Source organism: Garra rufa, unplaced genomic scaffold (genome assembly GCF_049309525.1).
Source record: "Garra rufa unplaced genomic scaffold, GarRuf1.0 hap1_unplaced_005, whole genome shotgun sequence".
Classification (NCBI taxonomy): Eukaryota; Metazoa; Chordata; class Actinopteri; order Cypriniformes; family Cyprinidae; genus Garra; species Garra rufa.
The window spans coordinates 1,045,763-1,064,421 of NW_027394280.1; the positions used below are offsets into that span (position 1 = coordinate 1,045,763).

Here is an 18,659-nt window from a genome sequence, read left to right on the forward strand (position 1 = left end):
GGTCATTATTTGGACCGCTTTATTTCATTTAATATTTGTTTTTTGGCCTCTAATACTGGGGCATGAAAAAAGAGATGACATTACCTTGATCGGGTTTGTGAATACTGGGTGAGGGAAGGGACTTTCGTAACTTTTACTTCTCCCATTTGGAGTGAGGGGGGTGACGAAAATCATGTTGGCAGGTGTTGGCACCCTAGATTACCCTTGGTGAGCGTAGTGGTTTACCACAGTGAGCGCACAGGTCCAAGGGCATAGAGACACATCTCGAGTTTCTCGTCATCAGCGCATAAATCTTTCGCCTTTTACTAAAGATTTCCGTGGAGGGGAACCTTTGCGAGTGACCTGTATTTTTGGGGGCTCTGCTCACAGCAGAGCTACACTATAGTGTCAAGAGCAGAGTCAATCTGGCCACCCGCCAGCGTGCAGTGGAACGAAGCGCGCCTCGTCATGGTCTGTGTTTGCAGCCTTTGCGCTTCCAGCTTCGCCGCTTCAAATTTCTTTAGCCAGCATGGAAAGAGAGCGCTCTCTCGTCCATGACGGGATCAAACAAAGATGGCTTCAGCTCTTTTGGCCCCATCAGTGACTCGTGCACTTCGAGCCTTCTTTGTTGACCCCGAAAGCCAGCCTCTGCTGCCTGCGTTGTTGGTATAGTTTAGCTGGCACCGCACCCGTACGAAAAATGGAGGTGGCAGAAAGGAGCTCAGTGAACAAAAAGCCTGCCGTGACCCGGATTCGAACCGGGGTTGCTGCGGCCACAACGCAGAGTACTAACCACTATACGATCACGGCGCACCACTGGCTCACATCTGGTGGTGCCGGCCGTCCGAATTGAAAAAAAAAAAGGACTAGCGGCGCTTTTTATTACTGTGGAGAGAGGGCACACAAATCCGTGCTAGGGACACGGAAGAAAAGGGCCCAGCCACTTCTCCTCAGCACCGGCGAAGAGCGTAATCGGCAGGATTCAAACCTGCTCGGGGAGACCCCAATGGATTTCTAGTCCATCGCCTTAACCACTCGGCCACGACTGCGGCGGCCCTGATGTCCTCTGTCCCGTTGTCAACCTCAAAGTTGGCTGAAAAAACAATGAACTGGCTACCGCTTTACTGAAATCGCCTAGCATAAAACTCCTAAAGGGGAAAACAGCCCACCACAAGCAACGAAACATTCATGAAGGGGCAGCATAGCAAACACTCTATGTGAACTCTATCAGATCTTTAAGCGTACGCCGCCACACGGCAGAGCTGGGGCCTCATGTACAAAGACTTGCGTTGAATTATTACTAAAACATAGCGTACGGACAAAGCTGTAAATGTGCGTACGCAGTAAAAAAATCAGATGTATGAAACACTGCGTACGCGGAATTCCATGCATTTCTCTTTGTACATCTGAATTAACGTGAAATTGAGTGCACATGCACGAGCGCAAAACCCCTCCCTGCCTCCTCCCCCGTATTAATATGGTAATGACTCCACTTTGGCAAAACCAAACGAAAAAGCAAGCAAGAGAAACTTAACAGAATGTGATTTGAAGGTGCTCCTCACCGGTAGACCGGAGAAAAACTGTTATTTGCAAGTTTGTAAAAAAAAAAAAAAAAAGGGAGACTTTAGCTGACGCGGTTAACGCAGTGGGGTTTGAACATCGCACTGTGAACGAATTAAAAAAGAAATGGTCCGATGTAAAGGTGCAGGTGGAGAACAGCGGCGACTTAGCCTACGTTTCAGCGCATCAGTCAGAGTCATAGAGCGCAAGCAGATGAACATCGTTGTCTTGTAACGGTAAAATATCTTGTTTGAATAAGTGCAACGTTGTCTTTATGAAATAAACAATAGTAGGCCTATGTCTATAAAGGTTCATATAATGCCTCACCACACGGTGTGATGTTGACATAATGTGATTTAGTTTGACACAAAGCAACCGAGTGATCCTTGTCAGCTAGGTAAAATATTTTATAAGAAATTTCTATTTAGATTTTATGGTTATCTGCTGAATTTGCTGATGCTTGTAAATTACATGATGTAATTTATTAACATTTCATCATATTATATAGCCTATATAGCCATTGAGAGGGACATCCCAGTGGATCGCAGTGTTGTTTGAATTAGTTTTGAATGTTTTAATGTTAATGTTTTAAATAAGATATATATATATAAGGGGGGGGGGGGTGCCCTTTTTTTCAGTTTCAGCATATGCCCCTCAAAAGGTCTGTGCACGGCTCTGGTGCCACCGGCATTTCAGCTGCCCAATCGCCCGCTCTACAAGTGCGAGAATGGGCATCATTGTATCTGCGCTCTTGGTCAGTTTGTGGGTTGTTGAGGGGGGTTAACAGCCACGTCTTTAATGGATAACCGCGGTCTCCTGATATGCAGTTAAATAGTTACGCTCAATAAAATAAAATAAAGTAAAACTTAGCTGTTTCCGATTCACGTATCCAAATTGTTCTTCAGATGGCGCCTTTATAGCAATGTCCGTGCAGTCGATCGCTTGCGCTTACATTAGGATAACCGGTGATCGCTGCAAATTGCGCTTTGTTTGGCTGGTCAACTGCATGGTATGAAAATCTTATATACCTGCTAGACATGCGGATGATCCCGTCCCATACAGCTGGCATTGCAGGGCTCAAAGACGACTGGCTTAACCCCGAGCGGTCTGCCAGTTCCCTTTGGAACCAAGCGTTATCAGCACCTGTAAGGGAACGGGTAATGCGTGGCTCCTCGCTGTCTCCAAATTTGGACCCAACTCAGCACAGAGCTCCAAGAGGATAGCTCTTGGAAATCTGAAACATTTTATAAGCCAGTCATCATCGTGGGCCAGAAAATCACTGAGATCCCTAAAAACGCGTTCCCTTCGGATTTGGCCATTGACAATGTCCTCCAATAAGGCCAACACTGCCATTGCCATAGACTAAGGGATGTATACATTTGCAAATGCTTTTATATGTTCTAAATCACATAACTGGTAGAAAAATATTGTCTCAATTAACCCATTTGATCAATTATAAATTAATAGCAATGTTTTCCACATGTGTTGGTGCGATACTTTGTAGTGTGCAATTTTAAATAATTGCCTCTAGGAGTCGCCAAGGGACATAAAACAAACACACGCACAAAAAAATACACGTACGCCAGACATGGAGTTGGCGTGGATCAACGCACATTCTCACGTTCATTTCATCGTTAGTAAATCCAAACGTGAGCGTGAAATCTGGCGTACGCAAAGTTTTTGTGCGTACGCAGCGTTGATACATGAGGCCCCTGGACCGGCACGACTGCAAGCTGAGGGCGACAACAAGAAGATGGCCCTTCGCCCGAACAGGGACTTGAACCCTGGATCCTCAGATTAAAAGTCTGATGCTCTACCGACTGAGCTATCCAGGCTATTGTGTTTTGTGCGCCTCTTACTTTTTATATAAGAATACTTTCTCCACAAGCCGCCCGGCAGAAGCTCACTTGCCACAGGAGCTACGGGACAAAGGCCGCACGCAATTACGTCAGAGAGAGCGAAGGCCAAAGGCCTTGGAAGGCCCAACCACCGTCGCAAAAAGCTAAAGGTAAAAGGGGGAATGCCCGACCGTAGTCGGCAGGGTTCGAACCTGCGCGGGGAGACCCCAATGGATTTCGAGTCCATCGCCTTAACCTCTCGGCCACGACTACGCCGTGCATATGGACCGCCTGCTCCCTTGTCTCGAGGCGGGCAGCACAGGATGCCGCCGAGCTTCAGGCGCAAAATCCAACTGAAGGGTGAGTTGGCAAAAAGAAGCTGGACGTCCCCGTCGCTCAACGACAAAGGGCTGCCATGACCCGGATTCGAGCATTCTTTTCTGACCACTTAAATCTTGCACTGAGCGCCTGCGTTGGTGGTATTGTGGGGAGCATAGCTGCCTTCTAAGCAGTTGACCTGGGTTCGATTCCCGGCCAACGCGTTGTTTTCGGCTGCGGTTGACCTCGAAGCAGAACTCCTTCTGTGACCTCTGTCTGTACCAAAAGCTTTTGGATGAGTCGTTCGACAGCAGCAGAGAGCTAGGTCTCCTCGTTGGGGAATCTAACCCCGGTCTTCCACGTGACAGGGGGAGATACTGTCCACCATACTAACAAAGAGTTGCGCTTGCTGTTCTTCGCTCCCAGCACACGCGACTGCACCCAACTTGCCAAAACGAGCCCCTACTCCATGAAATACCAGATTGACCAGCCACGAGCTAAAGTCTCTCAATATCTTGAATGCTACACATTACAGTGGGTCATTATTTGGACCGCTTTATTTCATTTAATATTTTTTTTGGCCTCTAATACGGGGGCATGAAAAAAGAGATGACATTACCTTGATCTGGTTTGTGAATACTGGGTGAGGGAAGGGACTTTCATAACTTTTACTTCTCCCATTTGGAGTGAGGGGGGTGACGAAAATCATGTTGTGAGGTGTCGGCACCCTAGATTACCCTTGGTGAGCGTAGTGGTTTACCACAGTGAGCGCAAAGGTCCAAGGGCATAGAGACACATCTCGAGTTTCTCGTCATCAGCGCATAAATCTTTCGCTTTTTACTAAAGATTTCCGTGGAGGGGAACCTTTGCGAGTGACCTGTATTTTTGGGGGCTCTGCTCACAGCAGAGCTACACTAGAGTGTCAAGAGCAGAGTCAATCTGGCCACCCGCCAGCGTGCAGTGGAACAAAGCGCGCCTCGTCATGGTCTGTGTTTGCAGCCTTTGCGCTTCCAGCTTCGCAGCTTCAAATTTCTTAAGCCAGCATGGAAAGACAGCGCTCTCTCGTCCATGACGCGAGAAAAACTCTGGACGGGCTCAAACAAAGATGGCTTTTAGCTCTTTTGGCCCTATCAGTGACTCGTGCGCTTCGATCCTTCTTTGTTGACCCTGAAAGCCAGCCTCTGCTGCCTGCGTTGTTGGTATAGTTTAACTGGCACCGCACCCGTACGAAAAATGGAGGTGGGAGAAAGGAGCTCAGTGAACAAAAAGCCTGCCGTGTCCCGGATTCGCTGCGGCCACAACGCAGAGTACTCTCCACTATACGATCACGGCGCCCCACTGGCTCACATCTGGTGGTGCCGGCCGTCCGAATTGAAAAAAAAAAAGGACTAGCGGCGCTTTTTATTACTGTGGAGAGAGGGCACACAAATCCGTGCTAGGGACACGGAAGAAAAGGGCCCAGCCACTTCTCCTCAGCACCGGCGAAGAGCGTAATCGGCAGGATTCAAACCTGCTCGGGGAGACCCCAATGGATTTCTAGTCCATCGCCTTAACCACTCGGCCACGACTGCGGCGGCCCTGATGTCCTCTGTCCCGTTGTCAACCTCAAAGTTGGCTGAAAAAACAATGAACTGGCTACCGCTTTACTGAAATCGCCTAGCATAAAACTCCTAAAGGGGAAAACAGCCCACCACAAGCAACGAAACATTCATGAAGGGGCAGCATAGCAAACACTCTATGTGAACTCTATCAGATCTTTAAGCGTACGCCGCCACACGGCAGAGCTGGGGCCTCATGTACAAAGACTTGCGTTGAATTATTACTAAAACATAGCGTACGGACAAAGCTGTAAATGTGCGTACGCAGTAAAAAAATCAGATGTATGAAACACTGCGTACGCGGAATTCCACGCATTTCTCTTTGTACATCTGAATTAACGTGAAATTGAGTGCACATGCACGAGCGCAAAACCCCTCCCTGCCTCCTCCCCCGTATTAATATGGTAATGACTCCACTTTGGCAAAACCAAACGAAAAAGCAAGCAAGAGAAACTTAACAGAATGTGATTTGAAGGTGCTCCTCACCGGTAGACCGGAGAAAAACTGTTATTTGCAAGTTTGTAAAAAAAAAAAAAAAAAGGGAGACTTTAGCTGACGCGGTTAACGCAGTGGGGTTTGAACATCGCACTGTGAACGAATTAAAAAAGAAATGGTCCGATGTAAAGGTGCAGGTGGAGAACAGCGGCGACTTAGCCTACGTTTCAGCGCATCAGTCAGAGTCATAGAGCGCAAGCAGATGAACATCGTTGTCTTGTAACGGTAAAATATCTTGTTTGAATAAGTGCAACGTTGTCTTTATGAAATAAACAATAGTAGGCCTATGTCTATAAAGGTTCATATAATGCCTCACCACACGGTGTGATGTTGACATAATGTGATTTAGTTTGACACAAAGCAACCGAGTGATCCTTGTCAGCTAGGTAAAATATTTTATAAGAAATTTCTATTTAGATTTTATGGTTATCTGCTGAATTTGCTGATGCTTGTAAATTACATGATGTAATTTATTAACATTTCATCATATTATATAGCCTATATAGCCATTGAGAGGGACATCCCAGTGGATCGCAGTGTTGTTTGAATTAGTTTAAATAAGATATATATATATAAGGGGGGGGGGGGGTGCCCTTTTTTTCAGTTTCAGCATATGCCCCTCAAAAGGTCTGTGCACGGCTCTGGTGCCACCGGCATTTCAGCTGCCCAATCGCCCGCTCTACAAGTGCGAGAATGGGCATCATTGTATCTGCGCTCTTGGTCAGTTTGTGGGTTGTTGAGGGGGGTTAACAGCCACGTCTTTAATGGATAACCGCGGTCTCCTGATATGCAGTTAAATAGTTACGCTCAATAAAATAAAATAAAGTAAAACTTAGCTGTTTCCGATTCACGTATCCAAATTGTTCTTCAGATGGCGCCTTTATAGCAATGTCCGTGCAGTCGATCGCTTGCGCTTACATTAGGATAACCGGTGATCGCTGCAAATTGCGCTTTGTTTGGCTGGTCAACTGCATGGTATGGAAATCTTATATACCTGCTAGACATGCGGATGATCCCGTCCCATACAGCTGGCATTGCAGGGCTCAAAGACGACTGGCTTAACCCCGAGCGGTCTGCCAGTTCCCTTTGGAACCAAGCGTTATCAGCACCTGTAAGGGAACGGGTAATGCGTGGCTCCTCGCTGTCTCCAAATTTGGACCCAACTCAGCACAGAGCTCCAAGAGGATAGCTCTTGGAAATCTGAAACATTTTATAAGCCAGTCATCATCGTGGGCCAGAAAATCACTGAGATCCCTAAAAACGCGTTCCCTTCGGATTTGGCCATTGACAATGTCCTCCAATAAGGCCAACACTGCCATTGCCATAGACTAAGGGATGTATACATTTGCAAATGCTTTTATATGTTCTAAATCACATAACTGGTAGAAAAATATTGTCTCAATTAACCCATTTTATCAATTATAAATTAATAGCAATGTTTTCCACATGTGTTGGTGCGATACTTTGTAGTGTGCAATTTTAAATAATTGCCTCTAGGAGTCGCCAAGGGACATACAAACACACGCACAAAAAAATACACGTACGCCAGACATGGAGTTGGCGTGGATCAACGCACATTCTCACGTTCATTTCATCGTTAGTAAATCCAAACGTGAGCGTGAAATCTGGCGTACGCAAAGTTTTTGTGCGTACGCAGCGTTGATACATGAGTCCCCTGGACCGGCACGACTGCAAGCTGAGGGCGACAACAAGAAGATGGCCCTTCGCCCGAACAGGGACTTGAACCCTGGATCCTCAGATTAAAAGTCTGATGCTCTACCGACTGAGCTATCCAGGCTCTTGTGTTTTGTGCGCCTCTTACTTTTTATATAAGAATACTTTCTCCACAAGCCGCCCAGCAGAAGCTCACTTGCCACAGGAGCTACGGGACAAAGGCCGCACGCAATTACGTCAGAGAGAGCGAAGGCCAAACCACCGTCGCAAAAAGCTAAAGGCAAAAGGGGGAATGCCCGACCGTAGTCGGCAGGGTTCGAACCTGCGCGGGGAGACCCCAATGGATTTCAAGTCCATCGCCTTAACCTCTCGGCCACGACTACGCCTGCATGTGGACCGCCTGCTCTCGTCTCGAGGCGGGCAGCACAGGATGCCGCCGAGCTTCAGGCGCAAAATCCAACTGAAGGGTGAGTTGGCAAAAAGAAGCTGGACGTCCCCGTCGCTCAACGACAAAGGGCTGCCATGACCCGGATTCGAGCATTCTTATCCGACCGCTTAAATCTGACACCAAGCGCCTGCGTTGGTGGTATTGTGGTGAGCATAGCTGCCTTCCAAGAAGTTGACCCGGGTTCGATTCCCGGCCAACGCACAGTTTTTGGCTGCGGTTGACCTCGAAGCAGAACTCCTTCTGTGACCTCTGTCTGCACCAAAAGCTTTTGGATGAGTCGTTCAACAGCAGCAAAGAACTAGGTCTCCTCTTTGGGGAATCTAACCCCGGTCTTCCACGTGACAGGGGGAGATACTGTCCACAATACTAACGAAGATTTGCGCTTGCTGTTCTTCGCTCTCAGCACACGCGACTGCACCCAACTTGCCAAAATGAGCCCCTACTCCATGAAATACCAGATTGACCCGCCACGAGCTAAACTCTCTCAACATCTTGAATGCTACACATTACAGAGGGTCATAATTTGGACCGATTTATTTCATTTAATATTTTTTTTGGCCTCTAATACGGGGGCATGAAAAAAGAGATGACATTACCTTGATCGGGTTTGTGAATACTGGGTGAGGGAAGGGACTTTCGTAACTTTTACTTCTCCCATTTAGAGTGAGGGGGGTGATGAAAATCATGTTGGCAGGTGTTGGCAGCCTAGATTACCCTTGGTGAGCGTAGTGGTTTACCACAGTGAGCGCACAGGTCCAAGGGCATAGAGACACATATCAAGTTTCTCGTCATCAGCGCATAAACAGCCCACCACAAGCAACGAAAAATTCATGAAGGGGCAGCATAGCAAACACTCTATGTGAACTCTGTCACATCTTTAAGCGTACGCCGCCTCACGGCAGAGCTGGACCGGCACGACTGCAAGCTGAGGGCGACAACAAGAAGATGGCCCTTCGCCCGAACAGGGACTTGAACCCTGGATCCTCAGATTAAAAGTCTGATGCTCTACCGACTGAGCTATCCAGGCTATTGTGTTTTGTGCGCCTCTTACTTTTTATATAAGAATACTTTCTCCACAAGCCGCCCGGCAGAAGCTCACTTGCCACAGGAGCTACGGGACAAAGGCCGCACGCAATTACGTCAGAGAGAGCGAAGGCCAAAGGCCTTGGAAGGCCCAACCACCGTCGCAAAAAGCTAAAGGTAAAAGGGGGAATGCCCGACCGTAGTCGGCAGGGTTCGAACCTGCGCGGGGAGACCCCAATGGATTTCGAGTCCATCGCCTTAACCTCTCGGCCACGACTACGCCGTGCATATGGACCGCCTGCTCCCTTGTCTCGAGGCGGGCAGCACAGGATGCCGCCGAGCTTCAGGCGCAAAATCCAACTGAAGGGTGAGTTGGCAAAAAGAAGCTGGACGTCCCCGTCGCTCAACGACAAAGGGCTGCCATGACCCGGATTCGAGCATTCTTTTCTGACCACTTAAATCTTGCACTGAGCGCCTGCGTTGGTGGTATTGTGGGGAGCATAGCTGCCTTCTAAGCAGTTGACCTGGGTTCGATTCCCGGCCAACGCGTTGTTTTCGGCTGCGGTTGACCTCGAAGCAGAACTCCTTCTGTGACCTCTGTCTGTACCAAAAGCTTTTGGATGAGTCGTTCGACAGCAGCAGAGAGCTAGGTCTCCTCGTTGGGGAATCTAACCCCGGTCTTCCACGTGACAGGGGGAGATACTGTCCACCATACTAACAAAGAGTTGCGCTTGCTGTTCTTCGCTCCCAGCACACGCGACTGCACCCAACTTGCCAAAACGAGCCCCTACTCCATGAAATACCAGATTGACCAGCCACGAGCTAAAGTCTCTCAATATCTTGAATGCTACACATTACAGTGGGTCATTATTTGGACCGCTTTATTTCATTTAATATTTTTTTTGGCCTCTAATACGGGGGCATGAAAAAAGAGATGACATTACCTTGATCTGGTTTGTGAATACTGGGTGAGGGAAGGGACTTTCATAACTTTTACTTCTCCCATTTGGAGTGAGGGGGGTGACGAAAATCATGTTGTGAGGTGTCGGCACCCTAGATTACCCTTGGTGAGCGTAGTGGTTTACCACAGTGAGCGCAAAGGTCCAAGGGCATAGAGACACATCTCGAGTTTCTCGTCATCAGCGCATAAATCTTTCGCTTTTTACTAAAGATTTCCGTGGAGGGGAACCTTTGCGAGTGACCTGTATTTTTGGGGGCTCTGCTCACAGCAGAGCTACACTAGAGTGTCAAGAGCAGAGTCAATCTGGCCACCCGCCAGCGTGCAGTGGAACAAAGCGCGCCTCGTCATGGTCTGTGTTTGCAGCCTTTGCGCTTCCAGCTTCGCAGCTTCAAATTTCTTAAGCCAGCATGGAAAGACAGCGCTCTCTCGTCCATGACGCGAGAAAAACTCTGGACGGGCTCAAACAAAGATGGCTTTTAGCTCTTTTGGCCCTATCAGTGACTCGTGCGCTTCGATCCTTCTTTGTTGACCCTGAAAGCCAGCCTCTGCTGCCTGCGTTGTTGGTATAGTTTAACTGGCACCGCACCCGTACGAAAAATGGAGGTGGGAGAAAGGAGCTCAGTGAACAAAAAGCCTGCCGTGTCCCGGATTCGCTGCGGCCACAACGCAGAGTACTCTCCACTATACGATCACGGCGCCCCACTGGCTCACATCTGGTGGTGCCGGCCGTCCGAATTGAAAAAAAAAAAGGACTAGCGGCGCTTTTTATTACTGTGGAGAGAGGGCACACAAATCCGTGCTAGGGACACGGAAGAAAAGGGCCCAGCCACTTCTCCTCAGCACCGGCGAAGAGCGTAATCGGCAGGATTCAAACCTGCTCGGGGAGACCCCAATGGATTTCTAGTCCATCGCCTTAACCACTCGGCCACGACTGCGGCGGCCCTGATGTCCTCTGTCCCGTTGTCAACCTCAAAGTTGGCTGAAAAAACAATGAACTGGCTACCGCTTTACTGAAATCGCCTAGCATAAAACTCCTAAAGGGGAAAACAGCCCACCACAAGCAACGAAACATTCATGAAGGGGCAGCATAGCAAACACTCTATGTGAACTCTATCAGATCTTTAAGCGTACGCCGCCACACGGCAGAGCTGGGGCCTCATGTACAAAGACTTGCGTTGAATTATTACTAAAACATAGCGTACGGACAAAGCTGTAAATGTGCGTACGCAGTAAAAAAATCAGATGTATGAAACACTGCGTACGCGGAATTCCACGCATTTCTCTTTGTACATCTGAATTAACGTGAAATTGAGTGCACATGCACGAGCGCAAAACCCCTCCCTGCCTCCTCCCCCGTATTAATATGGTAATGACTCCACTTTGGCAAAACCAAACGAAAAAGCAAGCAAGAGAAACTTAACAGAATGTGATTTGAAGGTGCTCCTCACCGGTAGACCGGAGAAAAACTGTTATTTGCAAGTTTGTAAAAAAAAAAAAAAAAAGGGAGACTTTAGCTGACGCGGTTAACGCAGTGGGGTTTGAACATCGCACTGTGAACGAATTAAAAAAGAAATGGTCCGATGTAAAGGTGCAGGTGGAGAACAGCGGCGACTTAGCCTACGTTTCAGCGCATCAGTCAGAGTCATAGAGCGCAAGCAGATGAACATCGTTGTCTTGTAACGGTAAAATATCTTGTTTGAATAAGTGCAACGTTGTCTTTATGAAATAAACAATAGTAGGCCTATGTCTATAAAGGTTCATATAATGCCTCACCACACGGTGTGATGTTGACATAATGTGATTTAGTTTGACACAAAGCAACCGAGTGATCCTTGTCAGCTAGGTAAAATATTTTATAAGAAATTTCTATTTAGATTTTATGGTTATCTGCTGAATTTGCTGATGCTTGTAAATTACATGATGTAATTTATTAACATTTCATCATATTATATAGCCTATATAGCCATTGAGAGGGACATCCCAGTGGATCGCAGTGTTGTTTGAATTAGTTTAAATAAGATATATATATATAAGGGGGGGGGGTGCCCTTTTTTTCAGTTTCAGCATATGCCCCTCAAAAGGTCTGTGCACGGCTCTGGTGCCACCGGCATTTCAGCTGCCCAATCGCCCGCTCTACAAGTGCGAGAATGGGCATCATTGTATCTGCGCTCTTGGTCAGTTTGTGGGTTGTTGAGGGGGGTTAACAGCCACGTCTTTAATGGATAACCGCGGTCTCCTGATATGCAGTTAAATAGTTACGCTCAATAAAATAAAATAAAGTAAAACTTAGCTGTTTCCGATTCACGTATCCAAATTGTTCTTCAGATGGCGCCTTTATAGCAATGTCCGTGCAGTCGATCGCTTGCGCTTACATTAGGATAACCGGTGATCGCTGCAAATTGCGCTTTGTTTGGCTGGTCAACTGCATGGTATGGAAATCTTATATACCTGCTAGACATGCGGATGATCCCGTCCCATACAGCTGGCATTGCAGGGCTCAAAGACGACTGGCTTAACCCCGAGCGGTCTGCCAGTTCCCTTTGGAACCAAGCGTTATCAGCACCTGTAAGGGAACGGGTAATGCGTGGCTCCTCGCTGTCTCCAAATTTGGACCCAACTCAGCACAGAGCTCCAAGAGGATAGCTCTTGGAAATCTGAAACATTTTATAAGCCAGTCATCATCGTGGGCCAGAAAATCACTGAGATCCCTAAAAACGCGTTCCCTTCGGATTTGGCCATTGACAATGTCCTCCAATAAGGCCAACACTGCCATTGCCATAGACTAAGGGATGTATACATTTGCAAATGCTTTTATATGTTCTAAATCACATAACTGGTAGAAAAATATTGTCTCAATTAACCCATTTTATCAATTATAAATTAATAGCAATGTTTTCCACATGTGTTGGTGCGATACTTTGTAGTGTGCAATTTTAAATAATTGCCTCTAGGAGTCGCCAAGGGACATAAAACAAACACACGCACAAAAAAATACACGTACGCCAGACATGGAGTTGGCGTGGATCAACGCACATTCTCACGTTCATTTCATCGTTAGTAAATCCAAACGTGAGCGTGAAATCTGGCGTACGCAAAGTTTTTGTGCGTACGCAGCGTTGATACATGAGGCCCCTGGACCGGCACGACTGCAAGCTGAGGGCGACAACAAGAAGATGGCCCTTCGCCCGAACAGGGACTTGAACCCTGGATCCTCAGATTAAAAGTCTGATGCTCTACCGACTGAGCTATCCAGGCTCTTGTGTTTTGTGCGCCTCTTACTTTTTATATAAGAATACTTTCTCCACAAGCCGCCCAGCAGAAGCTCACTTGCCACAGGAGCTACGGGACAAAGGCCGCACGCAATTACGTCAGAGAGAGCGAAGGCCAAAGGCCTTGGAAGGCCCAACCACCGTCGCAAAAAGCTAAAGGTAAAAGGGGGAATGCCCGACCGTAGTCGGCAGGGTTCGAACCTGCGCGGGGAGACCCCAATGGATTTCGAGTCCATCGCCTTAACCTCTCGGCCACGACTACGCCGTGCATACGGACCGCCTGCTCCCTTGTCTCGAGGCGGGCAGCACAGGATGCCGCCGAGCTTCTGGCGCAAAATCCAACTGAAGGGTGAGTTGGCAAAAAGAAGCTGGACGTCCCCGTCGCTCAACGACAAAGGGCTGCCATGACCCGGATTCGAGCATTCTTTTCTGACCACTTAAATCTTGCACTGAGCGCCTGCGTTGGTGGTATTGTGGGGAGCATAGCTGCCTTCTAAGCAGTTGACCTGGGTTCGATTCCCGGCCAACGCGTTGTTTTCGGCTGCGGTTGACCTCGAAGCAGAACTCCTTCTGTGACCTCTGTCTGCACCAAAAGCTTTTGGATGAGTCGTTCGACAGCAGCAGAGAGCTAGGTCTCCTCGTTGGGGAATCTAACCCCGGTCTTCCACGTGACAGGGGGAGATACTGTCCACCATACTAACAAAGAGTTGCGCTTGCTGTTCTTCGCTCCCAGCACACGCGACTGCACCCAACTTGCCAAAACGAGCCCCTACTCCATGAAATACCAGATTGACCAGCCACGAGCTAAAGTCTCTCAATATCTTGAATGCTACACATTACAGTGGGTCATTATTTGGACCGCTTTATTTCATTTAATATTTTTTTTGGCCTCTAATACGGGGGCATGAAAAAAGAGATGACATTACCTTGATCTGGTTTGTGAATACTGGGTGAGGGAAGGGACTTTCATAACTTTTACTTCTCCCATTTGGAGTGAGGGGGGTGACGAAAATCATGTTGTGAGGTGTCGGCACCCTAGATTACCCTTGGTGAGCGTAGTGGTTTACCACAGTGAGCGCAAAGGTCCAAGGGCATAGAGACACATCTCGAGTTTCTCGTCATCAGCGCATAAATCTTTCGCTTTTTACTAAAGATTTCCGTGGAGGGGAACCTTTGCGAGTGACCTGTATTTTTGGGGGCTCTGCTCACAGCAGAGCTACACTAGAGTGTCAAGAGCAGAGTCAATCTGGCCACCCGCCAGCGTGCAGTGGAACAAAGCGCGCCTCGTCATGGTCTGTGTTTGCAGCCTTTGCGCTTCCAGCTTCGCAGCTTCAAATTTCTTAAGCCAGCATGGAAAGACAGCGCTCTCTCGTCCATGACGCGAGAAAAACTCTGGACGGGCTCAAACAAAGATGGCTTTTAGCTCTTTTGGCCCTATCAGTGACTCGTGCGCTTCGATCCTTCTTTGTTGACCCTGAAAGCCAGCCTCTGCTGCCTGCGTTGTTGGTATAGTTTAACTGGCACCGCACCCGTACGAAAAATGGAGGTGGGAGAAAGGAGCTCAGTGAACAAAAAGCCTGCCGTGTCCCGGATTCGCTGCGGCCACAACGCAGAGTACTCTCCACTATACGATCACGGCGCCCCACTGGCTCACATCTGGTGGTGCCGGCCGTCCGAATTGAAAAAAAAAAAGGACTAGCGGCGCTTTTTATTACTGTGGAGAGAGGGCACACAAATCCGTGCTAGGGACACGGAAGAAAAGGGCCCAGCCACTTCTCCTCAGCACCGGCGAAGAGCGTAATCGGCAGGATTCAAACCTGCTCGGGGAGACCCCAATGGATTTCTAGTCCATCACCTTAACCACTCGGCCACGACTGCGGCGGCCCTGATGTCCTCTGTCCCGTTGTCAACCTCAAAGTTGGCTGAAAAAACAATGAACTGGCTACCGCTTTACTGAAATCGCCTAGCATAAAACTCCTAAAGGGGAAAACAGCCCACCACAAGCAACGAAACATTCATGAAGGGGCAGCATAGCAAACACTCTATGTGAACTCTATCAGATCTTTAAGCGTACGCCGCCACACGGCAGAGCTGGGGCCTCATGTACAAAGACTTGCGTTGAATTATTACTAAAACATAGCGTACGGACAAAGCTGTAAATGTGCGTACGCAGTAAAAAAATCAGATGTATGAAACACTGCGTACGCGGAATTCCACGCATTTCTCTTTGTACATCTGAATTAACGTGAAATTGAGTGGACATGCACGAGCGCAAAACCCCTCCCTGCCTCCTCCCCCGTATTAATATGGTAATGACTCCACTTTGGCAAAACCAAACGAAAAAGCAAGCAAGAGAAACTTAACAGAATGTGATTTGAAGGTGCTCCTCACCGGTAGACCGGAGAAAAACTGTTATTTGCAAGTTTGTAAAAAAAAAAAAAAAAAGGGAGACTTTAGCTGACGCGGTTAACGCAGTGGGGTTTGAACATCGCACTGTGAACGAATTAAAAAAGAAATGGTCCGATGTAAAGGTGCAGGTGGAGAACAGCGGCGACTTAGCCTACGTTTCAGCGCATCAGTCAGAGTCATAGAGCGCAAGCAGATGAACATCGTTGTCTTGTAACGGTAAAATATCTTGTTTGAATAAGTGCAACGTTGTCTTTATGAAATAAACAATAGTAGGCCTATGTCTATAAAGGTTCATATAATGCCTCACCACACGGTGTGATGTTGACATAATGTGATTTAGTTTGACACAAAGCAACCGAGTGATCCTTGTCAGCTAGGTAAAATATTTTATAAGAAATTTCTATTTAGATTTTATGGTTATCTGCTGAATTTGCTGATGCTTGTAAATTACATGATGTAATTTATTAACATTTCATCATATTATATAGCCTATATAGCCATTGAGAGGGACATCCCAGTGGATCGCAGTGTTGTTTGAATTAGTTTAAATAAGATATATATATATAAGGGGGGGGGGGGTGCCCTTTTTTTCAGTTTCAGCATATGCCCCTCAAAAGGTCTGTGCACGGCTCTGGTGCCACCGGCATTTCAGCTGCCCAATCGCCCGCTCTACAAGTGCGAGAATGGGCATCATTGTATCTGCGCTCTTGGTCAGTTTGTGGGTTGTTGAGGGGGGTTAACAGCCACGTCTTTAATGGATAACCGCGGTCTCCTGATATGCAGTTAAATAGTTACGCTCAATAAAATAAAATAAAGTAAAACTTAGCTGTTTCCGATTCACGTATCCAAATTGTTCTTCAGATGGCGCCTTTATAGCAATGTCCGTGCAGTCGATCGCTTGCGCTTACATTAGGATAACCGGTGATCGCTGCAAATTGCGCTTTGTTTGGCTGGTCAACTGCATGGTATGGAAATCTTATATACCTGCTAGACATGCGGATGATCCCGTCCCATACAGCTGGCATTGCAGGGCTCAAAGACGACTGGCTTAACCCCGAGCGGTCTGCCAGTTCCCTTTGGAACCAAGCGTTATCAGCACCTGTAAGGGAACGGGTAATGCGTGGCTCCTCGCTGTCTCCAAATTTGGACCCAACTCAGCACAGAGCTCCAAGAGGATAGCTCTTGGAAATCTGAAACATTTTATAAGCCAGTCATCATCGTGGGCCAGAAAATCACTGAGATCCCTAAAAACGCGTTCCCTTCGGATTTGGCCATTGACAATGTCCTCCAATAAGGCCAACACTGCCATTGCCATAGACTAAGGGATGTATACATTTGCAAATGCTTTTATATGTTCTAAATCACATAACTGGTAGAAAAATATTGTCTCAATTAACCCATTTTATCAATTATAAATTAATAGCAATGTTTTCCACATGTGTTGGTGCGATACTTTGTAGTGTGCAATTTTAAATAATTGCCTCTAGGAGTCGCCAAGGGACATAAAACAAACACACGCACAAAAAAATACACGTACGCCAGACATGGAGTTGGCGTGGATCAACGCACATTCTCACGTTCATTTCATCGTTAGTAAATCCAAACGTGAGCGTGAAATCTGGCGTACGCAAAGTTTTTGTGCGTACGCAGCGTTGATACATGAGGCCCCTGGACCGGCACGACTGCAAGCTGAGGGCGACAACAAGAAGATGGCCCTTCGCCCGAACAGGGACTTGAACCCTGGATCCTCAGATTAAAAGTCTGATGCTCTACCGACTGAGCTATCCAGGCTCTTGTGTTTTGTGCGCCTCTTACTTTTTATATAAGAATACTTTCTCCACAAGCCGCCCAGCAGAAGCTCACTTGCCACAGGAGCTACGGGACAAAGGCCGCACGCAATTACGTCAGAGAGAGCGAAGGCCAAAGGCCTTGGAAGGCCCAACCACCGTCGCAAAAAGCTAAAGGTAAAAGGGGGAATGCCCGACCGTAGTCGGCAGGGTTCGAACCTGCGCGGGGAGACCCCAATGGATTTCGAGTCCATCGCCTTAACCTCTCGGCCACGACTACGCCGTGCATATGGACCGCCTGCTCCCTTGTCTCGAGGCGGGCAGCACAGGATGCCGCCGAGCTTCAGGCGTAAAATCCAACTGAAGGGTGAGTTGGCAAAAAGAAGCTGGACGTCCCCGTCGCTCAACGACAAAGGGCTGCCATGACCCGGATTCGAGCATTCTTTTCTGACCACTTAAATCTTGCACTGAGCGCCTGCGTTGGTGGTATTGTGGGGAGCATAGCTGCCTTCTAAGCAGTTGACCTGGGTTCGATTCCCGGCCAACGCGTTGTTTTCGGCTGCGGTTGACCTCGAAGCAGAACTCCTTCTGTGACCTCTGTCTGCACCAAAAGCTTTTGGATGAGTCGTTCGACAGCAGCAGAGAGCTAGGTCTCCTCGTTGGGGAATCTAACCCCGGTCTTCCACGTGACAGGGGGAGATACTGTCCACCATACTAACAAAGAGTTGCGCTTGCTGTTCTTCGCTCCCAGCACACGCGACTGCACCCAACTTGCCAAAACGAGCCCCTACTCCATGAAATACCAGATTGACCAGCCACGAGCTAAAGTCTCTCAATATCTTGAATGCTACACATTACAGTGGGTCATTATTTGGACCGCTTTATTTCATTTAATATTTTTTTTGGCCTCTAATACGGGGGCATGAAAAAAGAGATGACATTACCTTGATCTGGTTTGTGAATACTGGGTGAGGGAAGGGACTTTCATAACTTTTACTTCTCCCATTTGGAGTGAGGGGGGTGACGAAAATCATGTTGTGAGGTGTCGGCACCCTAGATTACCCTTGGTGAGCGTAGTGGTTTACCACAGTGAGCGCAAAGGTCCAAGGGCATAGAGACACATCTCGAGTTTCTCGTCATCAGCGCATAAATCTTTCGCTTTTTACTAAAGATTTCCGTGGAGGGGAACCTTTGCGAGTGACCTGTATTTTTGGGGGCTCTGCTCACAGCAGAGCTACACTAGAGTGTCAAGAGCAGAGTCAATCTGGCCACCCGCCAGCGTGCAGTGGAACAAAGCGCG

General features: G+C 47.8%; 20 non-coding genes across 20 annotated transcripts; 9 read left to right on the top strand and 11 right to left on the bottom strand.

Moving 5' to 3' along the window:
* Positions 1–261: 261 nt before the first annotated feature.
* Positions 262–376, top strand: LOC141312792 (U5 spliceosomal RNA). The gene has a single exon (XR_012349292.1). It is a non-coding gene; the product is annotated as a U5 spliceosomal RNA (small nuclear RNA).
* A 341-nt stretch (positions 377–717) lies between these two features.
* Positions 718–789, bottom strand: trnah-gug (transfer RNA histidin (anticodon GUG)). The gene has a single exon. It is a non-coding gene; the product is annotated as a tRNA-His (tRNA).
* Positions 790–3,301: 2,512 nt separating this feature from the next.
* On the bottom strand, positions 3,302–3,374 carry trnak-uuu (transfer RNA lysine (anticodon UUU)). Its single transcript has one exon. It is a non-coding gene; the product is annotated as a tRNA-Lys (tRNA).
* Positions 3,375–3,568: 194 nt separating this feature from the next.
* Positions 3,569–3,650, bottom strand: trnas-cga (transfer RNA serine (anticodon CGA)). The gene has a single exon. It is a non-coding gene; the product is annotated as a tRNA-Ser (tRNA).
* Positions 3,651–3,847: 197 nt separating this feature from the next.
* On the top strand, positions 3,848–3,919 carry trnar-ucu (transfer RNA arginine (anticodon UCU)). Its single transcript has one exon. It is a non-coding gene; the product is annotated as a tRNA-Arg (tRNA).
* Positions 3,920–4,491: 572 nt separating this feature from the next.
* LOC141312795 (U5 spliceosomal RNA) lies at positions 4,492–4,606 on the top strand. Its single transcript, XR_012349295.1, has one exon. It is a non-coding gene; the product is annotated as a U5 spliceosomal RNA (small nuclear RNA).
* A 2,907-nt stretch (positions 4,607–7,513) lies between these two features.
* Positions 7,514–7,586, bottom strand: trnak-uuu (transfer RNA lysine (anticodon UUU)). The gene has a single exon. It is a non-coding gene; the product is annotated as a tRNA-Lys (tRNA).
* Positions 7,587–7,763: 177 nt separating this feature from the next.
* Positions 7,764–7,845, bottom strand: trnas-uga (transfer RNA serine (anticodon UGA)). The gene has a single exon. It is a non-coding gene; the product is annotated as a tRNA-Ser (tRNA).
* Positions 7,846–8,864: 1,019 nt separating this feature from the next.
* On the bottom strand, positions 8,865–8,937 carry trnak-uuu (transfer RNA lysine (anticodon UUU)). Its single transcript has one exon. It is a non-coding gene; the product is annotated as a tRNA-Lys (tRNA).
* Positions 8,938–9,131: 194 nt separating this feature from the next.
* Positions 9,132–9,213, bottom strand: trnas-cga (transfer RNA serine (anticodon CGA)). The gene has a single exon. It is a non-coding gene; the product is annotated as a tRNA-Ser (tRNA).
* Positions 9,214–9,410: 197 nt separating this feature from the next.
* Positions 9,411–9,482, top strand: trnar-ucu (transfer RNA arginine (anticodon UCU)). The gene has a single exon. It is a non-coding gene; the product is annotated as a tRNA-Arg (tRNA).
* Positions 9,483–10,054: 572 nt separating this feature from the next.
* Positions 10,055–10,169, top strand: LOC141312796 (U5 spliceosomal RNA). Its single transcript, XR_012349297.1, has one exon. It is a non-coding gene; the product is annotated as a U5 spliceosomal RNA (small nuclear RNA).
* A 2,907-nt stretch (positions 10,170–13,076) lies between these two features.
* trnak-uuu (transfer RNA lysine (anticodon UUU)) lies at positions 13,077–13,149 on the bottom strand. The gene has a single exon. It is a non-coding gene; the product is annotated as a tRNA-Lys (tRNA).
* A 194-nt stretch (positions 13,150–13,343) lies between these two features.
* trnas-cga (transfer RNA serine (anticodon CGA)) lies at positions 13,344–13,425 on the bottom strand. Its single transcript has one exon. It is a non-coding gene; the product is annotated as a tRNA-Ser (tRNA).
* A 197-nt stretch (positions 13,426–13,622) lies between these two features.
* Positions 13,623–13,694, top strand: trnar-ucu (transfer RNA arginine (anticodon UCU)). Its single transcript has one exon. It is a non-coding gene; the product is annotated as a tRNA-Arg (tRNA).
* Positions 13,695–14,266: 572 nt separating this feature from the next.
* On the top strand, positions 14,267–14,381 carry LOC141312797 (U5 spliceosomal RNA). The gene has a single exon (XR_012349298.1). It is a non-coding gene; the product is annotated as a U5 spliceosomal RNA (small nuclear RNA).
* A 2,909-nt stretch (positions 14,382–17,290) lies between these two features.
* On the bottom strand, positions 17,291–17,363 carry trnak-uuu (transfer RNA lysine (anticodon UUU)). Its single transcript has one exon. It is a non-coding gene; the product is annotated as a tRNA-Lys (tRNA).
* A 194-nt stretch (positions 17,364–17,557) lies between these two features.
* Positions 17,558–17,639, bottom strand: trnas-cga (transfer RNA serine (anticodon CGA)). Its single transcript has one exon. It is a non-coding gene; the product is annotated as a tRNA-Ser (tRNA).
* Positions 17,640–17,836: 197 nt separating this feature from the next.
* Positions 17,837–17,908, top strand: trnar-ucu (transfer RNA arginine (anticodon UCU)). The gene has a single exon. It is a non-coding gene; the product is annotated as a tRNA-Arg (tRNA).
* Positions 17,909–18,480: 572 nt separating this feature from the next.
* Positions 18,481–18,595, top strand: LOC141312798 (U5 spliceosomal RNA). The gene has a single exon (XR_012349299.1). It is a non-coding gene; the product is annotated as a U5 spliceosomal RNA (small nuclear RNA).
* The last annotated feature ends 64 nt before the right edge of the window (positions 18,596–18,659 follow it).